General features: G+C 40.4%; 1 protein-coding gene across 2 annotated transcripts in view; it reads left to right on the forward strand.

Annotated features, from left to right (window-relative positions):
- The window catches only part of USP44 (ubiquitin specific peptidase 44), a 64,925-nt gene that overhangs the window by 12,221 nt on the left and 39,960 nt on the right, over positions 1 to 12,744 (forward strand). Inside the window, exons 2-3 of one of the 2 annotated variants that reach the window (XM_031938607.1) lie at positions 10,812 to 10,913; positions 11,870 to 11,972. The gene's annotated coding sequence lies outside the window, so the exon portion shown is untranslated. Of the gene's footprint in view, positions 1 to 9,206; positions 10,914 to 11,869; positions 11,973 to 12,744 lie in introns of those variants that run through there. The other variant, XM_031938606.1, reaches the window with a different exon arrangement.

The following is a 12,744-nucleotide window of genomic DNA, read 5'->3' on the forward strand; positions in this document are numbered from 1 at the left end:
TACCCCAAAGCATCAGCATTTTTTCTGATGCTTAAAATTAGACATTCATGCCTTTGGGTTAAGACTAGGTATTCCCTATAAGTCCTGTTAAAAGGCAAATTACCCAGGAAGGAACAACTTTGTATTAGCTCTTTATCATCCATTAACTCTTTAGCTCAGGGTAAGTTTATTAAATGGATCTATATTAGTGCCTTTGAAAGCTGCTGTAGGCCTTAGAGGAGAAGGGTCTTTTGGTGTGAAATGACAGGATGATGGGTGGATCCTTGGGGGAGTCAAATGATAGGACCTTTCCAGAAGCGATGATAACATTGATTTATTATTGTATCTAGAGTAAAGAGTAGAAGAGCCAGAGATCAGGACAGCTGGCTGATGAATGCCATGCCAAGCATGGTCTGCTATATCGAGTGAATGGGTTAGGTCACAAATCTAGAAGACTCATCCTCAAGGGGATAGTTCCAAAGGTGAGTGACTTCACTCTCAGGGACAAGTATCCGAATTCTAGAGACCTAATTCCAAGTTGGTCTGAGTGAGAAGAAATGTGCTTTTCTTCCCCCTTTCCCTCCTCCCTTACAGGAGAGGGCACAAGATGACTTGGATAGAAGAAATTCTGATAGAGAGAAGTAGAAGAAAAAGACTTTTGATCAGGGAACAGGGTCTAGTGATAGCAGGATACCCAAAGCAGATGGCGTGGGTATAGCATAGAGCCCTGGACATCGGATGGAACAATGGGAACAAGGTCCCCAGCTTCCGTTTTCTCTAAAGCTCTTCCCAGATCTTTTGTTGATCCTATTTTACTTGTGCTCTACTAGCCTACTACATCACCTACAGGCTACATCACCTTCCCTCCTCCCCTCCCCCCCCCAGTAGGGCTTACATTGGTACAGGTAGGTACAGGTGATTCAGAGTTGCTAACTGGGTGACTACAGTCAAGTTAGGCTTTTCTGCACCTGAATTTCCTAATCTGGCAAATGGGGATAAAGAATAGGTGCTCCACCTCCTCCTCTATGAAGATAAAATTTAAAAATATATATCTGTGAATTTTTGGAATGATTTTCACCTGGTGCAAATCTTACAGTTTAATTTTTTCTGGTTTAGACCTGTGATCTCATAGTGGGCAGGAGTGGGGGTGGGAGTGGGGAAATGCCTTTCTTGTCCCCCTCCCATATTCTTCTTCCCCCAGATGTTACCTTTCATATACTCTGCATATAGCGAGTACTTCTAGAGTTATTTTCATGCAATCTCCCTCCCATTGGAATGTGAGTTCCTAGAGGTCGAGAGCTGTTTTTTGAATTTTCTTTGCATCCTCCTTTCGACTCCTGGAGCTTGGCACACAGCAGGCTCTTAATAAATGCTTATTGACTAAATGGCTGGTAATGGAGATTCCTTCCCCCAATAAAGATCTTATTGTCTTAAAGTGTTGCCAAGGGCATTGAGAGGTTGCGATTTCTCTGGGCTTATCCAGCCAGGTGCTCCTGGTTCCAAGGCCATCCTTTATCCTCTGCCCTAAGCCGCTTTATATAATAGCTAATGTTTAGATACTTCTTTGTGGGTTACACAACCCCATTCGCACAATATTCCTGTAAGATGGACAGCATAAGACTTATCCCCAGTTTTACAAATGAGAAACCCAAGACTTAAGCTAAATGTCTTGTCCATAATCATAAAGCCAGTAAATATCAGGTGTTAATAAGACTTGATTTTAGATCCATTGCGCTTCCTTTTCCTTTCAGCTGGAAAAAGTCTGTGTCTTTAGGGTGTGTAGTCCTGAGAGAAACCCTTGGCCCCCAAATAGATCTTGCCATTTCTCCTAAAGGGCCTTGCTGATAATTCCCTAGTAACGGGACTTCCAATGAGAAAATTCTTCAATTTTACTGCCTCAAAGAGTTGCCTAGGGGACAGAGAAGTTAAGTTGCTCAGGGTTACACGGTAAGTATATTTCAGAGGAGGGAGTATTACCTCCGTTTTCCTGACACTGAGGCGAGCTCTTTGTCCATTAAGCCAGGTTTTTTCTTGCCATAATCCTTGAAAACTCTATTGCTTTTGAATTAATCCATTCTCTCACTAGAAATCCTCAGTCAAAATTCAAATGTCCCTTATAAGGGACAATTAAAAAAAATAACTCATTATGTTTAGCATAGGATCTATATAAACGAATTGCTCCTAATTGGTCATTTTAAATGATGCCAGCAATGGGGTTCAGAATCAGTAGGATAAATTCTGATCAGAAGAAGTGGAGAGAAAGGGGTCTGGATCAGCCTAGGTGGGGTGCCCCAGTGGAAGGCCCTGAGCAGGCAGGGGGTATCATGAGAGCAATACACACAGGAAGAAAAAAAGGTTGCTAATGTCAAAAAGGGAGAGCGGAGCTCAGAAGAGGAAGGGGAGCATGCAGGATGTTAATGAACAAAAAGAAGGAACTTTAGGATCAGAATCAGTCCATGCAAGGCCTGAGAATTATGCTCATGATTGACTCCAGGTAATAAAACTAAGACCATTAGGAGAAGGAGAGAAAGACGCTGAGAACAGTGAGTTTCCAGTTGCTACATCTCCAGATGGAAGCCTACCATCCAATTATATCCACCTATTACCCCAATTGAGCTACTTTCCTGTACCGCCAAAGTACCAGGCTACTTTTCAAAATCCATTGCTGCCTCTTCCTCATTCCAGAAAGTACAGTTAGCGTAGTTTTGCCCTGAGGAGACAACACAATGGAGTGGGCTTTTTCCTGGCAATGAGCCCTGACTTCTGGGTCCTTTCTGCCTGTATGGCATTATTGGCCAAAGTCCCATCACTCTGGAATCCCTATACCAGGGCTCTGTATTTTTCTCCACCTCAATTACAAGAGATAATACCGGATGCTTTCTTGGGGCCCATTCTCTTGACTCAATTGCCCTCTTTCCTCATCCACCCAAAATTACCCTAGACATAAATACCCCTAATTACTAGCACTATGGATAAAAAAAAACCTAAGGGGAAACTGTATTTGCAATCTGGGAGCTTACATTCTAAGGCAACCTAAAGGATGTCCTAAAGGATGTGCAAGTGTTCTCTTTTCTTTAAAAAAAAAAAAAAAAAAAGACCTTGAATTCAGCTTCATTTCCTCTTCCCCCTTTCAGGTATCAACTCATCTCACTGTGGAGTCAAGAACCTTAATGCTGGGTTTTCCCCCACTTCTTCCTTTTGGTTCCTGATCTCCAGATTGCCCTTTATTCTGCCCTCCCTTGACATTACAAAGAAAGATGAAAGAAGGATGTGGTCACATCACCAAGACCTGATCCTGCCCTTGCCAAGTGAGCTGAGCCAACACTGATAACCATCAGTTTCCCCCAACATTTATGTGCCTACAACTATTGCTTTTCCATCCAGAGTTAAGGATCTTTCTCAGGATTACGAGTCTCAGGACAGCTTCTAAAAAGTGAAAGACTTTAAGTGAAAAACACACGAAAGATTTCCATGTGTGTAACCTACTGTTCTTCATAAAATGCCTCCACCCATGGGTGCTCTTTGGACACAGATGGTAAAAAGCATTCTTTCTGCTGTGCCCAAGAGATTTCTTTTAAAACAAAATTTATTGATTTCTTTTGTTTTATCATCATCCCACATTTCTTAGTATATCTTTCTGGGTCCCAGAGTGCCATTCACTATAACAAAACATCAAAAAAAAGGAGAGCCAATTCAACAAAATTTGTTCCAACTAGCATATTGTAAAAAGTTCTGATATGGTACTTATTTGCAATGTTCCACACTCAGCAAAGAAATGGAGAAGATGCTTTTTAGTACCTTCTACATTGGACTAAAAATTTGTTGAGGGCAAAGACTGTTTTGCTATACTTTGTATCCCGGTGCTTAGTATGGTGCCTGGCACATTGCTGACTCATAGACTTGATAAAGCCCTTTGGATATAGTAACTCATTTTATGGTTAAACCACCTCTAGATTATTTTTGCTCAGTTCTGAATAACTCTGCTTTACTTTGAGATCTTGATCTATCCATGGAGGGGACTGGGGTTAAGAGTAGAAATTAGGCTTTAAAGTTCAAATGGCATCAGCTGAAATGAATACAGATCATAAAAAGGGACCATCTAATTCAACTTCATTTCACAAGGGAAATTAAACAATTTGCCAAAGATCATGCAAATAGAAAGTCTCAGGGATGGAATTTGAACACAGGACTTCTTAATCCAGAGTCCCAATTTTTCCTACTGTACCATACTGCATAGATCAGAACTTTTTAAACTTTTTCCACATGTGACCCCTTTTCACTTGGGAAATTTTTACGTAATCCTGGGCATAAAGGTATAGAAAATAGGTATATAAATCAAACATTTGCTGATAATAAATCATAATTTAATGACTCTCTCATTCAGTTATGAGACCCTATAAGACACACAATTTAAGAAGCTGGGGCCTAGAAGATATTAAAGAAATAGGAGACTAAGCTTCATAAAGGTAGTTGAAGAAAGCGAGAATGTTTAGTCCAGAGATGAAAAATTGGAGGACACAATAGCTGTCTTTATGGATTTGCAGAGTTGGCTTGTGGCAGATGGGTTATATTTATTCTGCATGTCCCAAGAAGGCAGAATGAGGAGCAGTGGTGTACATTATGGGGAAGGGCTTCATGTGCATATATATTTCCAGGTTTAAAAAACATTTTTTCTTCACAATCCTACAAAGTAGATAATGAAGTTATATCATCCTCATTGCTCTTCCAGACATTCCATGATCTCCCAGGATCATTTGACTAATAACTAACTCAGATCTCCTGACTCTAAGACCAGTGCTAGAATTTCTATTACATTTTTTCTGCCTTTCTGATGACTTCTTTGTTCCTGGAGGTCTTGAAAGGAAGACCTCTTATCAGGGAAGTTGTAAATAGGATTTATGCCTGCTAGGGATGATTTCTGAAGGTCTTTGTTGTAATTGTTCAGTTATTTGTGACCCTATGGATGCTTGTCCCTCCATTTGTGACCCTCCAATGCTTGTCCTTGGGATTTTCTTGACAAAAACACTGGGGTGGTTTTCCATTTCCTTCTCCAGTAGATTAAGGTGAACAGAGATGAAGTAACTTGCAAAGGGTCACACAGTGGTAAATGTCTGCAACTAGCTTTTTTTCCCCCTTTTCCCCCATATTATTTTTATTTATTTAATATTTTTTCCAGTTACATTTAAAACAAATTTTTTTTTCAAAAGAAAAAGTCAGACTCCCAGATTCTCTTTTTTATCCCCACCTCCATGTCCCATTAAGAAGCCACATGTGAAGTTATGCAAAACTTTTCCATAAAAGTCATGTTGTAAAGGAAAACATAGATCTCCTGCCCCCTCAAAAAACTCTAAAATAATAAAGTGAATAGAGAGAGTATGTGTGTGTGAGAGAGAGACAGAGAGACACAGAGACAGAGACAGAGAGAGAGAAAGAGAGAGAATATAATTTTATCAGACATAATTGGTTTCTTCTCTGGGTATGGATAGGATTTTTCATCGTACATCCTTCCGAATAATTATAGATCATTGTACTATAGAGAACAGCCAAGTCATTTACAGCTGGTCATCCCAGAATATTGCTATTACTTTGTATATAGTACATTTCATTTTGCTTGAGTCCATGGAAGACTTTCCAGGTTTTTCCCCTAGAGCATCCTATTCATCACTTCCCATAGAACAACAATATTCCATGACAATAACATACCAGACTTTATTCAGCCATTCCCCAATTGATGGGCATCCCCTCAATTTCTAATTCTTTGTTGCAGCAAACAGGTCTTGCTGACTGCAGGCACAGCACTCTATCCACTGAACTTTTGGGAAGTTCTTTACAATTCTGCAAATTCCAATAGTGCTAGGAGCAAGAATCCTTGCTCAAGGGCTCTCAATCTATAAGTTTGTGCAGAGCTAAATCTCAAACTGATTCAAAGACCCTCTTTCAACCCCATCATGTTGTCTCAGGTAATACAGAGTGCTTGTAGGTACAAAAATCATTATTTTTTAAATGTTGCTTTCCTAAGGGAATTTTCAGCCTACCTTAGATGAATGGATAGCCTTTTCTTTCTATAATCATAGACCAGATCTGATTCAGGGAAAGGATCTGGAAAGGCTCTGAGATAAGAGATGGATGAAACACCAAAAGAATAAAAAATGATTAGAGGTGTGATCACCCAATTCACAAGAAGGGAGATAATCAGAGGCCTTCTTAAATGTACCAATGTAGGGTAAACCAACCTTTGAATGTCGATATCATGAGTGTTTTACACAGGTATGCTCAGTGGTAAAATTCCTTTTGGTATCATAGGAAATGTGCTATAGATTCATGAACCCTCTTTAATTGCTCTTTCTTCTCTTTAGGGGAAGGGGCCCAATCTAGCCAGATTATATCAGGCCTTTTCTCCCTCTTTCCCCAACAAACCATAAAACTTTCTGTTACCATAGTTTTTTGTTTTTTTTTTTTTTTTTTACTTAGGCAAAATTTTGTTCACTAGAGGCAAGTAGGTGCTGGTTAGACTTGAATTCAAATCCAAATCCCAGTGTAGACATTTACTAGCTGTGTGAAGTTGGTTAAGTCATTTAACTTCTCCTACCCTCAGTTTTCTAAGCTGTAAAATAGGGGTAATAATAGAACCTACCTTACAGGGTTCTTTGAGAATCAAAGGAGATAATATATGCAAAGAATTTTGCAAACTTGAAATATTTTTAAATTAAATAATATAATATAAATATATTTAGAATATACATGTTTGTTCATAATGACTATTAATAAACAAAATGTATGTCTATAAGATATATTTATATCATATAGTTATTAATATATTATAATTAATTAATTATAATATAATTAATGCCAAATGTGTTAATTTAAATATTAAATCAATTAATTGGCATTAAGTAATATTGAATTAATACTATAAATCATATTATAAATTTTTTATTAAACTTTTTTTTTCAAAACATATGCATAGATCATTTTCAACAATCATCCCTGCAAAACCTTGTGTTCCAAATTTTTTCCCTCCCCTAGATGACAAATAATTCAATGTTAATATAAGTTTTAAAAAATTATAAATGTTAGCTGATGTTATTATGATTAGAAAATTAAACAGTTATGAATTTTTTTCACAGATGGGCTCTTTTCATCATATTTTTAGAATCATTTCCTAGCAATGGAAACTCTGGGTTAAAGACCAAGAGCAGCTTCACATTTCTCACTCGACAAAACAATTTTTAAACAGCAGCTGTATAGAGTCATCTAATGTTAAATAAGGCAAACTGCCCTAACCACCTCTCCCGGACCTGAGGGCACCACAGGATTATAGCATAGAACTATAATTGTTCATGATGAGTGCCCAGAGTCATTAAGAAAAGGTTAAATTGTGGTCAGGTGACAGATGTTTGAGAAGACAGAGAAGTGTATGTCATTTTTTAGACTTCATTTCCTCAAGAGGTCAAGATGACACATTTTCATCTTCTAAACATTGTTAGGTCTCTGCCCTCTCTTCTTCGACCAAGATTCTTAACCTGATCAGGTCTTTGTACCTCAGAGAGGTCCACACATTAGGGATTCCATGAACCTAAATGGGAAAAAACAACATGCTTATTTTCATCAGCCTCTAATTGAAAGATAGCATTTCTTTAAACCATGTATTTTTAATTAAAAATTATTCTGGCAGATATCCACAGGCTTCATCATACAGTCAAAGGAGTCGTGATTTAAAAAAAAAAAAGCTAAGAAATGGTATCTCGATTTGAAAGAATATTCAGAGAGGAACTATGGAGACTGAATGTGGATCAAAACATAGCATTTTCACTTTTTTTCTGATGGTTATTGTTGTTTTTCTTTCTCATGTTTTTTTCCCACATTTTGATCTTTCTTGTGAAGCATGATAACTATAGAAATATGTTTAGAAGAATTGCATATGTTTAACCTATATCCAATTGCTTGCCATCTGGGGGAGGAGAGGAGAGGGAGAAAAATGTTGAAAATTATCTTTGCATGTATTTGGGAAAAAAAGGTATTATTAATTGGAAGGAAATCATTGAGATAAACACTTTGGCTAATATGTCCTTAGCTCCAGTGGTTATTGTCTCCATGTCTGACTAAAGCCATTTGGAATTTGCTTCTATAACAATTATGCCCGAAGATTGAATGTTTTTCTGCCTTTGTTACCATGGGGAACACTTACCTTCTGCAGACCTATTTTTTTTTCACCCACCAATCCACAAATTTTACTTAGTAGCTATCTATGTGTAACATATTACTGGGGCAGAACGTCTGTTACCAAAACAGCATCAAGTGTAGTCCCTGACCTCAAGGAGCTCACATTCTACTGGAGGAGATAATTTATAAACAACTAGGTCCATGTAAGTGATACATAGTATAAGGGAGAATTAATCTGAGAGAGAAAGGCTTTAGCAATTGGGGGAGAAAGTGGGATTTGAGCTTCCCTGGCATCCTCAGTGGTGGAAGGTGCCAGGGAAGCCTTCATAAGAGATCACACATAAACTTTCAATTCCCTGGAAATCTGATAGTTCCAGGGGTCCTCAAACTACGGCCCACGGGCCAGATGTGGCAACTGAGGACAATTATCCCCCTCACCCAGGGCTATGAAGTTTCTTTATTTAAAGCCCCACAAAACAAAAGTTTTTGTTTTTACTATAGTCCGGCCCTCCCACAGTCTGAGGGACAGTGAACTGGCCCCCTATTTAAAAAGTTTGAGGATCCCTGGACTAATTTCTAAGTCCCAGAACTGAAAGGATTTAAAAATATATATATATATCAGCAGGAATACTGCTCCTAATAACAGGATAATAATAACACCTAGGCTACTTTGCCTCCCCAACCTGCAGAGAAGTTTTATCTTCCACCTTTGTCATCTGCTCTTGTCTGCAATTAACCCCTAACCCTGTCACCCCACCTCCTCAGGACTGTTTTTTTGAAATGGCTCTTGCTGTCCCTGATCTCCATGGTCACCTGTAATCATGACTGCCCCAGCAGATATCAGGGCTCATCTTTTCACTCTCCTTCTCTTCCTGTTTTCTCCATCTTTGTCTCTGGTTTGCTTTCTCAGGGGAAAAAAAAGCTGTCTTTTTAAAGCCTTAGAAACTTTTCCTTTATTCTTCAATGGTGAACTCACCAATCAAGCCTCATTGGCTAGAATTTTCAGGACTTTGGAGCTTGTCAGATCTTTCTAAGGCTACTCCCAGATCAAAGGTTCTTTTTTTTTTTTTTTTTTAAACCAGACATGGATTTCTTTTTCTTTATTCTGACCTCTCAATTCAGTGACCTCCCTGGGTATTTTAGTGTTCCAAGAGACAGAAGTGTTCTAGTAAGCAGACAGCCTGGAGGCACAGGTTGAAGTTGGAGGAAAAGTCCTGGCTTTGGAGCCAGCTCTAAATCTGCTTCTATGACATTCCCCTTTCTTATTCTTCTGAGGAAGACAGGAGGTTGAATCCATCCCTGAAGTCACAGTGATGGTACCAGATGATATACCCTACTTGAGTCCTCCAAGTCTAGACTGGGAGGGCCATAAAGTGTTTTGGGGTCTGTAACCTGAGAGTCCCCTAAAGTTACTCCAAGATACAAACTATTGTTTTATTCAAGATGGTCCATTTATTGTCATCCAGACATCTCTTATTCATACTTGATTTGGTTTCTTACATCACAGTCCCTGTTCTCCAAAAGTGCTCTTTCCACTCATTCTTCACCTCTTCAGTGTATGCTATGCTAAATCCCAGAATTTCAAATACAAAAGTCCTCAATGGCTAATTCTGTCCTCTTGTGATATAGGGATTGGGGAAGAGTTGGGAGAGAAAGGCAGTTAAAGGGAGTTTGAATCTGTGGAGTCACAGGGATGAGGTCGAGATAGGAAACAAGAGCATTGTAGATGATCTGGGTGAACAGCAGCCAGCTGTGGTGGGTGGAAAGCATGATTTTGCTCTAGAGCTTGCTAGATAGAGTAGGCTAGGTGATTGCATTCATTCAACTCCTTCACCAAACATCCATAATTACACCCAAGATTGCTTATCTAGATTTCCCTATTCCTTCTACATCTTCTACACATTCAACAAGCATTTATCAAACACCTATACATGCTTGGCATTTGGGATACAAAAACTAGGAAATTAAACTCATTTTCTTTCTTTCAGGTCATTCATTCATTCAATAAGACCTTATTCAGTGCCTCCTAATAACAAAATTATCTTTTGAGAGTCTCTTTTCTGCTTAGATATTAGCCACCTCAAACTGAAAAGCACAAAGAAAAATCCCAAAATATTTCCCAGGCAGCTCCAGCACAACATATAGAGAGTGTGAAACTACTTGTGGATCCAGAGAGATCCCACCAGGAAATGTAAGAGAGATGGGACAGTGATGAGGACTCCAGCTGTGATTTCACTGGTACATATAATGCTCGGAGAAGGAAACCCTCAAGTAGCAAAACTGCAACTTCTAACTTTAGAGAAAATGACTTTCTTAGGATCATTTACCCTGGATGAGAGGTAAGCATCCAGAAAATCAGGCCAGGGCAGGACTATGAAAGAAGTGAAATCTATGCATTTCTGTTTTTGTACTCCCCGCATCTCCTTTTCCTCCTCCTCTACAATCAAGTTGAGCTGAATGAAGCAATATACTCCATGATTCAAACATAACAGGGGAGGGTGTCCCAAAAGTTCTTGAAACTTGAAATTGTTCTTTGATAGTTGGGCATCTCATGTAAATAGGCAGAAACACCCAGTTCAGTGTCACCTTCCATTCTCATTGTCTCTCATGGCCAGTAGAAAAAGAGGGAGACATCTGTAGAATTAACAAGTGAGCTTTATTAACCACAGAAAATCATCGATGGGGATGAACAAGAAAACTACCTGGATCCTTACTGAATCCAGCATTCCAAAATGAAGCCCAGGAGGCAAGAGTTGCCTCTTCCTCTCAAGGTAAGCTACATTCGTGTTTTTCACCTTAAAGGCTTTGCTACCACCTTGCCATACAGCTCTCCTTCAAGGAGGGCTGAAGCCTGAGGAGTAGAAGTCTTCAGTCTCAACTGCTTAGTCTCCCATTCCGGCACTTCCTTCCCCTCCCCCTGCAAACGCCGAGAATCATTAATCAGTCAATAAACATTTAAGTGCTTACTAAGTGCCAGCCAACTGGATAAGAACTGAGTGTACACAAAGAGGGAAAGGAAAGTTCCTGCCCTTAAGGGACTTCCATTCTAATGGGGGAGACAACATGCAAACATATACACAAAGCTAGTTATATTCAGGATAAATAGGAAATTGGGGAGGAAAGGCACTGAAAAGAAGATGGGAATTTTAGTTGGTATTTAAAGAAATCTAGAGAGAGGTCAGTTGTCTGGAGGAGGAGGGAGAGCCTTCTAGGCATGGGAATCAACCAGAAAATGACTCCAACGGAGAAATGGAATGTCTTGCTCTTGGGACAGCCAGGAGGCCAGTGATACCCCTGGAAGGTCTGCACATCCTAAAAATTCAGATTTTTTTTCCTTTCTTGTCGTCTCTGCTACTTAATTTTCACCATTTCCTTGGGCTTTAGCTCTCCGGGTAAGGGACAGATTATTATGTGAATTAATTCAGTTCAAGTCAACCAATGTTTTGTTCTATACTGTGCCGGGAAGGGGATGACCTTTTTGTGGGGTGAAGCAGGAGCCTGTGATTGCATTCACAGGCATTTTAAGGGATATTTGCTGTGTTGGTGCTTGTTAATAGCATAAGTGGATTAAAAAAAAGTTTCTGCTCCTTAGGAGTTTAGATACAACGTGGCACCCCAATAAACACACAAGAGTCATTTCAGGAGAGAAATACTGCCAACTGGGGGAAGCTCGAAAGGCTTGCCACCTCTTACCCTAATTTATCTTTGTTCATTTTACTTCTGCCAGGAACGGGGACCTTTTGGAGGGAGACAAAGCTCAAACGATTCTGAAGTTGTTCTTTAAAGTACTGAATGGTGGACTGTGGTCACCGAAGCGCTCCAACGTCCGGGTGAGTCATTGCCTAAGCCCCGGGGATAGCAAAGTTTTGTAAAAGGCTCTCGAGTTCTATATCTCTGGCGGAGGTGGGGAACGACTGCATGTCAGCAGCTACGGAAGAAGGCTGTATAGACTGGACAAAGGGGGACGTTAAGTCCAGCGGGTAGGAAGGAAAAGTTTGAGACTTGAAACCACGAGGCAGAAGTGATGAAGGAGAGAGAGTGTTCCTAAGCACGGTGGGAGGCCGCTGCCAGGAAAAAGGCTCGGAGTCTGGAGATGGAGCAACAGGTGGCCAGAGCAGCCAAGATCCCCACAGTCTGGGCACTCCCTCTGGAGCAGGCCCCTCAATACCTAACCGACCTAACTGAGGTAGCAGGGGAAGCTTTTCTCGTTTAGGAGCCGCAGTGGTTGTTTTAATCCCACTTTGTTGTTGTTATCTCCTTTCCTCCTCCCACCCCTACACTTGTGCAATCTGGCTGACGGTCCAGATAACTTAGAGAAGCGCACGCTCTCCGGCCAAGCCCCGGGGCACCGGCTGAGTCACGCATTAGGCATGAGTAACAACTCTGGTACAACACTCTTCCCCCCGCCCCCCCGCTTCAAATGATGCATGTCTGTCACTGTTGGGGGGGGGGGAAGGTGCATCAGGAAAACCTAACAGTCTAGCGTCCCGAGAGCCAGAGAAGAAGGATGCTCTGGCCGCAGGGCTTCGGGTGCAAGCCGCGCGCCGGGCGGGCTCCGTTTCCCAAAGTTCATTCACAGAGTGAAGCGCCCGGGGAGGTTTC

Source organism: Sarcophilus harrisii, chromosome 5 (genome assembly GCF_902635505.1).
Source record: "Sarcophilus harrisii chromosome 5, mSarHar1.11, whole genome shotgun sequence".
NCBI classification, from domain to species: Eukaryota; Metazoa; Chordata; class Mammalia; order Dasyuromorphia; family Dasyuridae; genus Sarcophilus; species Sarcophilus harrisii.